Source organism: Carcharhinus amblyrhynchos, chromosome 19 (assembly GCF_965287045.1).
Source record: "Carcharhinus amblyrhynchos chromosome 19, sCarAmb.v2.hapA, whole genome shotgun sequence".
NCBI lineage: Eukaryota > Metazoa > Chordata > Chondrichthyes > Carcharhiniformes > Carcharhinidae > Carcharhinus > Carcharhinus amblyrhynchos.
In genome coordinates, this window is record NC_137342.1 from 16,794,771 (window position 1) to 16,804,843 (window position 10,073).

A 10,073-nucleotide genomic window follows, 5' to 3' on the forward strand; every position below is an offset into this window, starting at 1 on the left:
CAAGCAGGTGGGGTGGAGGGGGGGCGGGGGGGAGAGTTTGTTTCTTAAAGCAAACACCCTATCCTTCCTTCTGACCCCCCTGTCTGCCATCCATCCCCCTCCCCCACCCCAGCAGCTGTCACCCAGCAACCCCATCTCACCTACATACCTTTGGACTGGGAACCCTCACTGATTCTGGGTGGCTGCACCCACAACAGCTGCTAACGTTCCTGGAGGTGCTCATTTCTAATGATTGGGCAGCAGTTCTCAGGGGAGTAGGGGGAGAGGGAAAAGGGGTGGGATTTCCACCCTTCTCCCAGAGTCTTTCATACCAGTGAAGGCCTGGCCTCGTAGTGACTGAAGTGCCTGGTATCGGGTCTTCCCCCAACAGAGTCATCATAAGGCTCTCACCAGCGCTCCAGTCAGTGGGCAGGACAATCAACATCTGGATTAAAATTCACCCACAGAGTGGAGAAAATCTCACGTGCGACAGTTGAACTCTGCTCACAGGATGGTAGCGGAGTGTCATCAAGAGCCCTGTCATAACAGTGAGAACAATTAGCCAATTAAAAGTATACTCAGCACAGCAATGTTAGTTGTCAACGTTGAGGCTAATTGACTAAAATTCTGTCTCTAATTCCCTCTATCTTTAATACTTTCTGTAGTGTAAACTGTCTGGCCTTTAAGATCCTCATCCAAACCAACATAGCTAAGCAGTGAAATTTCTTCATGCTTATTAATATTATGATACCCCTAACCAGCTTGATAGTAAATCACAACTCATTTGAACCAAATGGGGATGGGTACATCATTCCCATCCCAAGCTGGCAGCCAGTGTGTTAGAATGGCACAGTTTCAAGTGTTGGTATAGCCAGCCCAAACTCTCTGAAGTTGAAGTACCCTCACATTCTGAAATTCCATTCTTCACTTTGTTACCGTCTTGTCACTTAGAGGCCTTCAACTGTGTTTGCAACAATTTCTGATGTTTCGGTCAGTTGTTCCTCAACAATCGCTCGTGGTCAAATCTACATGACTCTCTCCCTCTCACCCCAGACCGAAGGCATGAAGGTGGGATGGGGGGTCACTGAGTGACAGCTGCTGGGGATGGGGAAAGGGGGTGGTTGGCAGGCAGGGGGTATCAGAGGAAAGAATAGGGTGTTAGCTTTAAGGAACCAACTCTTTCCTCCTCCCCCAACCCTGCCCCCCACCTGGTTGGGGGGGCGGGGGGAAATGTCACATCGAGCTCAGCTACAACCAAATATTTTCTCATCGCATTGAGAGTCATATCAGACTCAAAACAACTTTGTTTTGCTCTCCCCAGATGCTGCCAGACCTGCTGAGTTTTTCCAACACTTTACGGTTTTATTCCAGATCTCCAGCACTCGCAATAGCTTGCTCGTCGTGATCCGTATGAGAATATTTTGTTGGAATTGCTGAATTCATAAAAAGCTTTTGAGATCTTTGTTTTTTTAAGCAGGATGCATTTGACCATGGGACATGCCTGACAGGGTTTACACCGTGTTCAATTCAATTCAATCAGGAGAGGTGAATGAGCCTGGGACATGATGCCCGAATCATTCGCCTCCTTATCAAAGCCAATTCAGAAAGATATTTTCAATGTTCAAACTAGTAGCTGCCTATTGCAAATAGAAGTATTTCACTCTGAGTGTTCATTGAAGTGCTATCATTCATTCTTTTCATAGGCCATTGTGAGATGTTGTCGATTTATAAGAATATCTCAACAGAAAACTCAAGCTGTTCAGCAGAAGTTGAGATGACAAAATGTGCAGGGAATTGTCCTGGGTCATCGGAGTAAGTACTCTCCTGTAATATTTTCACTGTAATTGAGAACCGTTAAACATTACCTGTGTCTAATAAGTAATATAGACCAATGAGCTAAATTTATTAGTGGCACAAGTAGGCTGACATTACATTGCAGTGAAGTTATTGTAAGAATCTCCTAGTCACCACAGTCTGGCACCTGTTCAGCTACACTGAGGGAGAATTTACCTTGGCCAATGCACCTAACCAGCAAGTCTTTCTCACTGTGGGAGAAAACCAGAGCACCCGGAGGAAACCCACGCAGACATGGGGAGTACATGTAAACTCTACACAGACAGTGACCCAAGCCGGGAATTGAACCCAGGTCTCTGGTGCTGTGAGGCAGCAGTGTTAACCATTGTGCCACTGTCAAGATTAAAATTGACTGAAACTCACAAAGTGAAGATTTTTATGAGCAGAGACGATCACTCCAGTCAACCTCGTCCTTCCAGCTTCACTGTTTTTTCAGTGTGGGTTGAACTGGTTATCCTCTGCCTTGAATGATATTCTGCAAAATGAACAATTATAGAGAACGAAAGAAAATTGGGATGAATATCATGTTATGATTCTAATGTCTGATCAATTTTTCTGCCGTCTGACTAAGGTTTTCAGCTGAATTGCTGAAATGGAGTCTGCACGCTTTTCTCGTGTCTGTGTGAGTTTCCTCCGGGTGCTCCGGTTTCCTCCCAGAGTCCAAAAGACTTGGCTGGCTGGTGCGTTGGCCATGCTGAATTCTCCCTCCGTGTACCCAAACAGGTGTGGCGACTAGGGGATTTTCACAGTAACTTCATTACAGTGTTAATGTAAGCTTACTTGTGACACTAATAAATAACTTAAATTTAGTTCATTGGCCTATATTATTAGACTTCCACAAAACAAGGTTCCGAAGTGCACCCTTTCCTTTCCTTCTCCCGTGTACTCTATGAATGGTATGCTTTGAGCAGCATGCAAGAAACAATACTTTTCACTGTACACCAATACAAGTGACAATAATAAATCAAATACCTAGTCTATAGCACACAACTTGGCAACAATTTTGATTTGCAGCTCTAAGTATGTCATCGTTCCCTTGATCATTTGCCCTTTTGATTGGTCATCTCAGTATGTCTAGAAGCACTGTTCCACGTTTACCCCTCTCAATCCAATAAAGTATCCTAATTTCTCTTCAAGTCTGCTCAAGGGTATTTAAAAACTTTAAAAAGGTTTTTTTTGTCCCTTACAGCAAGGATTTCCCTCGTGCTCTTTCCTAGCTGCACGGCCTCAATTATATTTTAACAACTAGAAATGGACACAGTATTGTTTTCAATGGCTGGGGCACTGTAAATTTTCAATGGCCTCCTGGTTTTTGAACTCAACTAATGCAGCAACTTAACCCTGTCTACTGTGTATTTTGTTCACTGCACCACATCAATGTTACGTCTGACGTTAAACTGAACTTTGTATTTCATAACCTCGCTATCATCAAAATCACTTGCTTTCACCTCTGTAGCAATGTCTGTCTCCTTCCCATTCCACACACCACCACACTGAAAATCTTATCTACTCCTTTGTTACTTGAAGGCACAATTACTCCAACATTACAAACATATGAACTTACAAATTAGGAGTAGGTCATCTGGCCCCTCGAGCCTGCTCTGCCATTCAATAAGATTACAGCTGATCTGATTGTACCTCAGCCTCACATTCCTGCCTACCCTTGATAACCTTCCATCTGCTTGTTAATCAAGAATCTATCTAACTCTACATTAAAAATATTCGAAAAGTCTTTTTCCACTGTCTTTTGAGGAAGGGAGTTCCAGAGGTTCATGACCCTCTGAAAAATTTCCCTCAATTGTGACTTAAATGAGCGACCCCGTATTTTTAAACAGTGACCCCCTAGTCCAAGATTCTCCATCAACAAGAAACATCCTCTGCGCATCCAGCCTGTCAATGCCCCTCAGTATTTTAAAGGTTTTGATCAAGTAGTCTCTTGCTCTTCAAAACTAGCAGATACCAACCTAACTGGTTCAACCTTTCCTCTTAAGACAACTGACCCATTTGTGGTATTTGTCTAATAAACCTTTTCTGAACTGCTAATGGATTTACATGTTTCCTTAAATATGGATTCCAGTACTGTGTACAGTACTCCAGATCTAGGGCCTGATTTTACCATTGCATTGCACCTCCTTTTGGGCGCGAAAACTTGGTGAAGTCAGCGCGAGGCGAATAGCGTGATCCGTACCTGTGTCCACCCCAATTCCCCCTTTACCAAGGCCCAGAAATGGACATGATAGGGACCACTCCCGAAACAGGTGCATGCATTCAAACTGAATTCATGGGCTGGACACCCAAACTTTCTTGCCTTTCCCCCTTTACCTAACATTGCGTTCCCCCGTCCAGATTCTTCACAAAACAGATCTGTTTCACAGGACACTCCAGTTTCTGGAGAGGTAAGTTCAGAGTTTCCAGTGGCTCTCTGACTCAGATCGGTGATGGGGGGGGTGGGGAGGCAGGTCAGATCGTTCTCTGGTCGGGGGGTGGTGTGCAGAGAAGGGAGGCCAGATTGTTCTCTGGCTGGGGGGGGAGGGAGGAGGGAGGAGGGAGGAGGAGGGAGGCCGATTGTATTTCTGGCCGTGGGGGATTGGGGGAGGGAGGGGGGTCAGCTCGTTCTCTGGTTGGGAGGCGGAGAAGGAAGGATGCCAGATCGATCTCTGGTTGGGGGAGGGGAGGAGGAAGGAGGCCAAATATATCTCTGGTGGAGGGAGGAGGAGAAAGGCCAGCTTGCCTGAGGTTAGATTCCTGCCACCTTCTATACAGAAAGTATAGAAAGGTACTCTAACCTCAGGCAAAGCAAAAAAGGTGACAAGTATGAGAAGGAAGGTGGTCAATGCAGGAGTGAGGGTGTTGTACTGAAATGTGTTCAGTATACGGAACAAGATAAACAAACTTCTAACGTATATTGAAATTGGCCGGTACAATGTTGTGGGTATCACAGAGATGTGGCTGCAAGGAGACCAGGGCTGGGATCTAAATATCTAAGCATGTGTGTCCTATCGAAAAGACAAATGGGACACTCAAGATAAGTAATACAGCTATATGTGGTCCCTAAAATAAAAGCGGTTGTTGCGAATCAGCGATAAAAGCAGAAAATGCTGGAAAAAGCTCATGTGCCTTCCAGACCTGAAACCTTAATTCAATTTCTCTCTCCACAGAGGCTGCCAGACCCGCTGAGGTTTTTTTATAGCGTTTTTCATTATATTATGTTATCATAGAGCCCCTACAGTGTAGAAAGAGGCCAATCGGACCATCTAACCTGCACCGACAACAATCCCATCCAGGCCCTATCTCAACCCCATATATTTACCCTGCTAATCCCCGACACTGAAGCCAGTCAGCCTAACCTACACATCTTTGGACTGTGGGAGGAAACTGGTGCACTGGAAGAAACCCGCACAGACACGGGGAGAATGTACAACTTCCACACAGTCACCCAAGGCTGGAATTCAACCCTGGCACTGTACGACAGCAGTGCTAACCACTGTGCCACCATGCACTCTCTGTTAATTTGAAGAATTTGGACTGATTTCACTGCTGATCTCTCATTTTCCAGATTCGACACTGTTACGAACACCATGATAAATGAATGCAGTTGCTGCCAACCTACTGATACTGAAAACAGGACGGTGAGCCTTGATTGCGGAAATGGAGTCAGCATGTCATACACCTATACTCACATTAAATCATGTGATTGCATTGCTAACACCTGTAACAACCAATACTACTACTAATTCTCTCTCCCGTGCGTAGTCTATTCATCGAGATCTATTGATCCTGCAACCAAAAAGTAAATCAAATTTCTAGTTATCTTTGCAATGATTGTCCATGTGTCATGTGTGGCTCAAAGCAAAATCTCAGTGGGAATAAATTATAAGACTGTGTTTTTATTAAGGAATAGTGGGATTTTACAATGCTTTTAATCACAAAGCTTGAGAGAAACTAAAATAAATGCATGCCATTAATTCTCCTGTGAAGTCATTTATTTTGAAAGGAGTTATCTTTAAAAAAAGGAGTATCAGCTAGCTCATTGGTTAATTTTAATTGTTAACCCTCTACTGCACACTGCTTACCCTCTCCATTGCCAAGAAACACAACATTGAAAACAAATAAAAAATATAACTTGGAGCTTTTTTTAAAAGAAGGAGGCAGAGGTGTAACACTCTTAGGAAAAGGGTGCAAGGCGGCTGAAATCTTTCCATTCACAGTGGACTATACAGCAGCCCGGAACTTGGACTGTGGCAACTGAGAATGGATCAGGAGGAAGCCCCTGGATGTAGAGTCAAGGAAAACAATAAAGGATGTTGGACAAGGATAAGGATTTAAAACTTGGAGGCAGGGTGTCAATGTGGGTCTGAGGCTGAGAATGATGGACAAGCAGAGGCAGTCTGGATCTCGGGTGAATATTGGTGTTGCAACTTAACTCCGTTGAACAATATATCAACACTGTACGTAGTTTTGATGAACCCAAGTGAGAGGACAAGAGAGGTCGCGTTTAAACGAACAAACTGTTTAGCTATTTGCTAGTGAATAGGTCTGTCTGGAACTATGACCTTGGAGAGGAAGCCAACTTTGAAGAACTACGTTTGGCCTCAGATGAATAAAAATGCTTTCCACAAAAGAAAGCAGAGGAATTAACATCTAATCTCAGTTTACAGAAATGAATTGTTGAAAATCATTAAGCTAGCTGGTCTGTACTAGCAAATGACAGGCTAAAGTAGATCATACAAGTTTATATGGTAGATAGTTAAAATTACAGAACCTTGTTAATCTGTCCAGACATTATCAATAATACTTGGACAAGTTAAATACTCACTAGGGATACAGCACTTCTGTTATTTAAATGATGAAACTTTGTAGTTTGCTTATCACTAATGTCACTTAGCCAAACAAGATTAACTATTGGCCAGAGAAGTTAAAAAGTTATAATGTATACAGTGCTCCAGTACATGTTATATTACTTATAAAGTTGAGGGTTAGCAACACAAGTGAAAAGCTGTCCCAGGACACATTTTGAATTATCAACATGTTGTTGCAGTAACAGCTGGCATAGAACCAGAGTCTGCTGTAGAAAGTCTAGATTTCACAATGTGCGCTTTGCTTCCTAAACAAATATTATCCATCAGAATCACTAAAATGGGATTAAAAATGTGTTAAACAATGAGCTCAATTTGTTGTCAGCAGCAGGGTGAAATAAAAGTGCACTTGTGACACATGAAGCAGGGTGGTGGCAATACTTCCTGGATATCTAATTGTAACATCATTGAAAAAGATAAATATTTGGTCGATACTGTAATTTATTTTATTTCATTTCCTATGATTAATTTCAAACAAAATGGGGTTCATTATCCACTATTTTTTAGGAGGGATTTCCAGGTGTTTGAAAATAGGTTTGGTTAAAGCAGCATCTTTCCTACAGAGAAACCAATCTACACGCTGTTTCATGTCCATGAAATTATTCTCTTATTAATTCTTCATGCAAGTTACCCATGACACACAACTGTACATTGGCTTGTTGTCACTATATCAATACAGCTTGTGATTGAGGTGAGTCTCTCTTGTGACACTGAAGCCATAAATAGGTAATCTCTATCATAGCCAGAGCTTTAAATTGAGGGGTGATAGATGTCAGAGGTAGGTTCTTTACTCAGAGTGGTAAGAGCCTGCCCTGCCTGCAACAGTAATGGACACGCCAACATCAAGCGCATTTAAATGGTCACTGAATAAACATATGGATGATTTTGGAATAGTGTAGGTTAGATAGGCTTTAGATTGGTTTCACAGGTTGACACAACATCGAGTGCTGAAGGGCCTGTACTGCACTGTAATGTTCTACATTCTATCACCTTGCTCAGACTTTGTTTTTATTCATTGGTGGAACTGGTCTGGTCTGGCCAGCATTTATTGACAGCCCTATATGCCCTTGGAGGGCAGTTGAAAGTCAACCACGTTGCTGAGTCACATGTAGGCCAGACCAGATAAGGGACATCAGTGAACCAGATGGGTTTTTCTGACAATTGACAATGGTTTCATGGTCATCGGTACATTCTTAATTCCAGATATTTTTTATTGAATTCAAATTCCACTATCTGCTGTGGGGGGATTCAAATCTGGGTCCCCAAACATTAGCTGAGTTTATAATCTAGCGATAATACTATTAGGCCACCACCTCCCCCGATGAGATGTTCCAACACAGATTGTGTGTCGATTAGCAGTATCTATTGTATGCATTATATAACGTATTTTAATAAAAAATTAATTAAATGGTGTTTAAACCCAGACCAGTAGATTTCCTGTGGCCCTCTGTACAGGCAATTCTCTACTTGGGTTACCACATTATTAATGCATTGTATGAAAATTTATCATTTTACAACACTGGATTAAGACACAAGCAATCTTTGCCTGCTCCAAATCTTTCAGCTTTCAAATTATAAGTTACACATTCACTCTTTCCATCCCAGGATTTATTTAAGCCACAACTCCTCAAAACACTTTTTCTCTATTATTTCAATGACAGGAAAAATATTTCTTCCCCTCACACTGCCAGCTTCTAATTTCCCACTGAAGATTTTCACTGGGATTTTCTCAAGTCTTTACTAACGTGCACTCTGTAGAAGTGGTCATTTCCTTTGATCTGGGCCCAATTCCAGTGACAAGGGCTGTGCTCAGCAAAGTGACCTTCCAACTGCAATGCACACATCTCAACCCATTGTAATATCATCTGCATAGAATGTAGATTATGAAGCAGAGGTTGATCCCCTCTCCGAGAGCTAACACCTAACCACTCAAAGAGGAATACCTTGCTTTATAATGTGTTAAAAGTGTGAGAGAAATAGTACGATGTGCTCTCAGGAGTTCTTAGTGGCAAAATCAAAATAACTACCTGAGACACTCTCTGTAAAATCAAAAAGGCAGCAGTATATTTATCTAACTAAATTATTTTAAAAAATGAATAAAACATGATTCTAATGGAATGCTGTTTAGGTAAATACAATTTCCACTTATTAACAAAAAGATGAATCTTTTTAGTCACTCTCAAAATACAACCAGATTTTATCTTCCAGAATCTTCTGTCTTCATAGAATCCCTCTAGTGCAGAAGGAGGTCATTCAGTCCATCAATTCTCACCAACAGTTCCACCCAGATCATATCCCCGTAACTCCACACATTTCCCCACTAATCCCTCTAACCCATGCATTCTGGGACAATAAACATCAATTTAGCATGGCCACTCCATCTAACCTGTACATCTTTAGACTGTGAGAAGAAACCAGAGTACCCGGAAAAACCCGTGCAAACACAGGGAGAATTTGGCAAACTCCACATACTGACCCAAGCCACAAATCAAACCCAGGTCCCTGCAGCTGAAGCAGCAGTGCTTCTTTCTCCAGTCTGGAATCTCAGTTTTTAGCTCAAAGCCTCATCTGGATAAAAAAGGTACCAAAACAAAACAATTAACTGTGGCAGAGAGAGCAGTTGCTGTGTGTGTCTTTCTCTCTAAAGCTGTGATCTGTGGCAAAGAGCAATTGCTGGCTGTCTCTCTGAAGTGAGAGCGGACTCTTATACCCTTGATGACATACCAACATCTGCACAATACGATTGGTCTTTCAGGTTACCAAAACATCAAATTTAAATCTAATAGGCTGCTGTTAGCTAAGTGCCGAGTTTAAACCGATTGGGCAAAATTCAAGAACAGCCTGTTGTCTTGGAATACTACTGCCTGGCTTCTCGATACAAATGTTTCACTCTGTGTACTGCATGCACCTGCACTTCTTTTAAATACACAAAAAAAACTTTTAAAGATACGATGCAATTTTGCAACTCTTAGCATTTTACAATTTTTTTGTTTTAATTTTACAAAACCAACTTCACAACATGTCTAACTCTCATTGTAGTGCAAAGTTCTAATTCATAATTTCTTTTAGTAAGGTGATTGAATATTGTAGCTTCATAGTGGTACACTTGTTTTATTCTTAATTATCTACTGCCTGTTGCACTGTTAAGTTTATTTATTAGTGTCACACATAGGCTTACATTAACACTGCAATGTAGTTACTGTGACAGATTGAGAAAACAATAATCATGGAACAGTGAAATACCTCCTTGCAATGCTATTAGGCATTCCTCTAATATTTTGAACATGACAGCTCATCACATTACACTATATTCATAACATGGCAGCAAGAATAAATGGAAAAATAAATAACGCTGACCAGCAGATATAAATTCAATATTCTGTC

General features: G+C 41.8%; 1 long non-coding RNA gene across 1 annotated transcript; it reads left to right on the forward strand.

The window, feature by feature from the left end:
- The first annotated feature begins 1,280 nt into the window (after positions 1–1,280).
- LOC145355333 (uncharacterized) lies at positions 1,281–5,798 on the forward strand. The gene is made up of 2 exons (XR_013888957.1): positions 1,281–1,791; positions 5,390–5,798. It is a non-coding gene; the product is annotated as an uncharacterized LOC145355333 (long non-coding RNA).
- Positions 5,799–10,073: the final 4,275 nt, after the last annotated feature.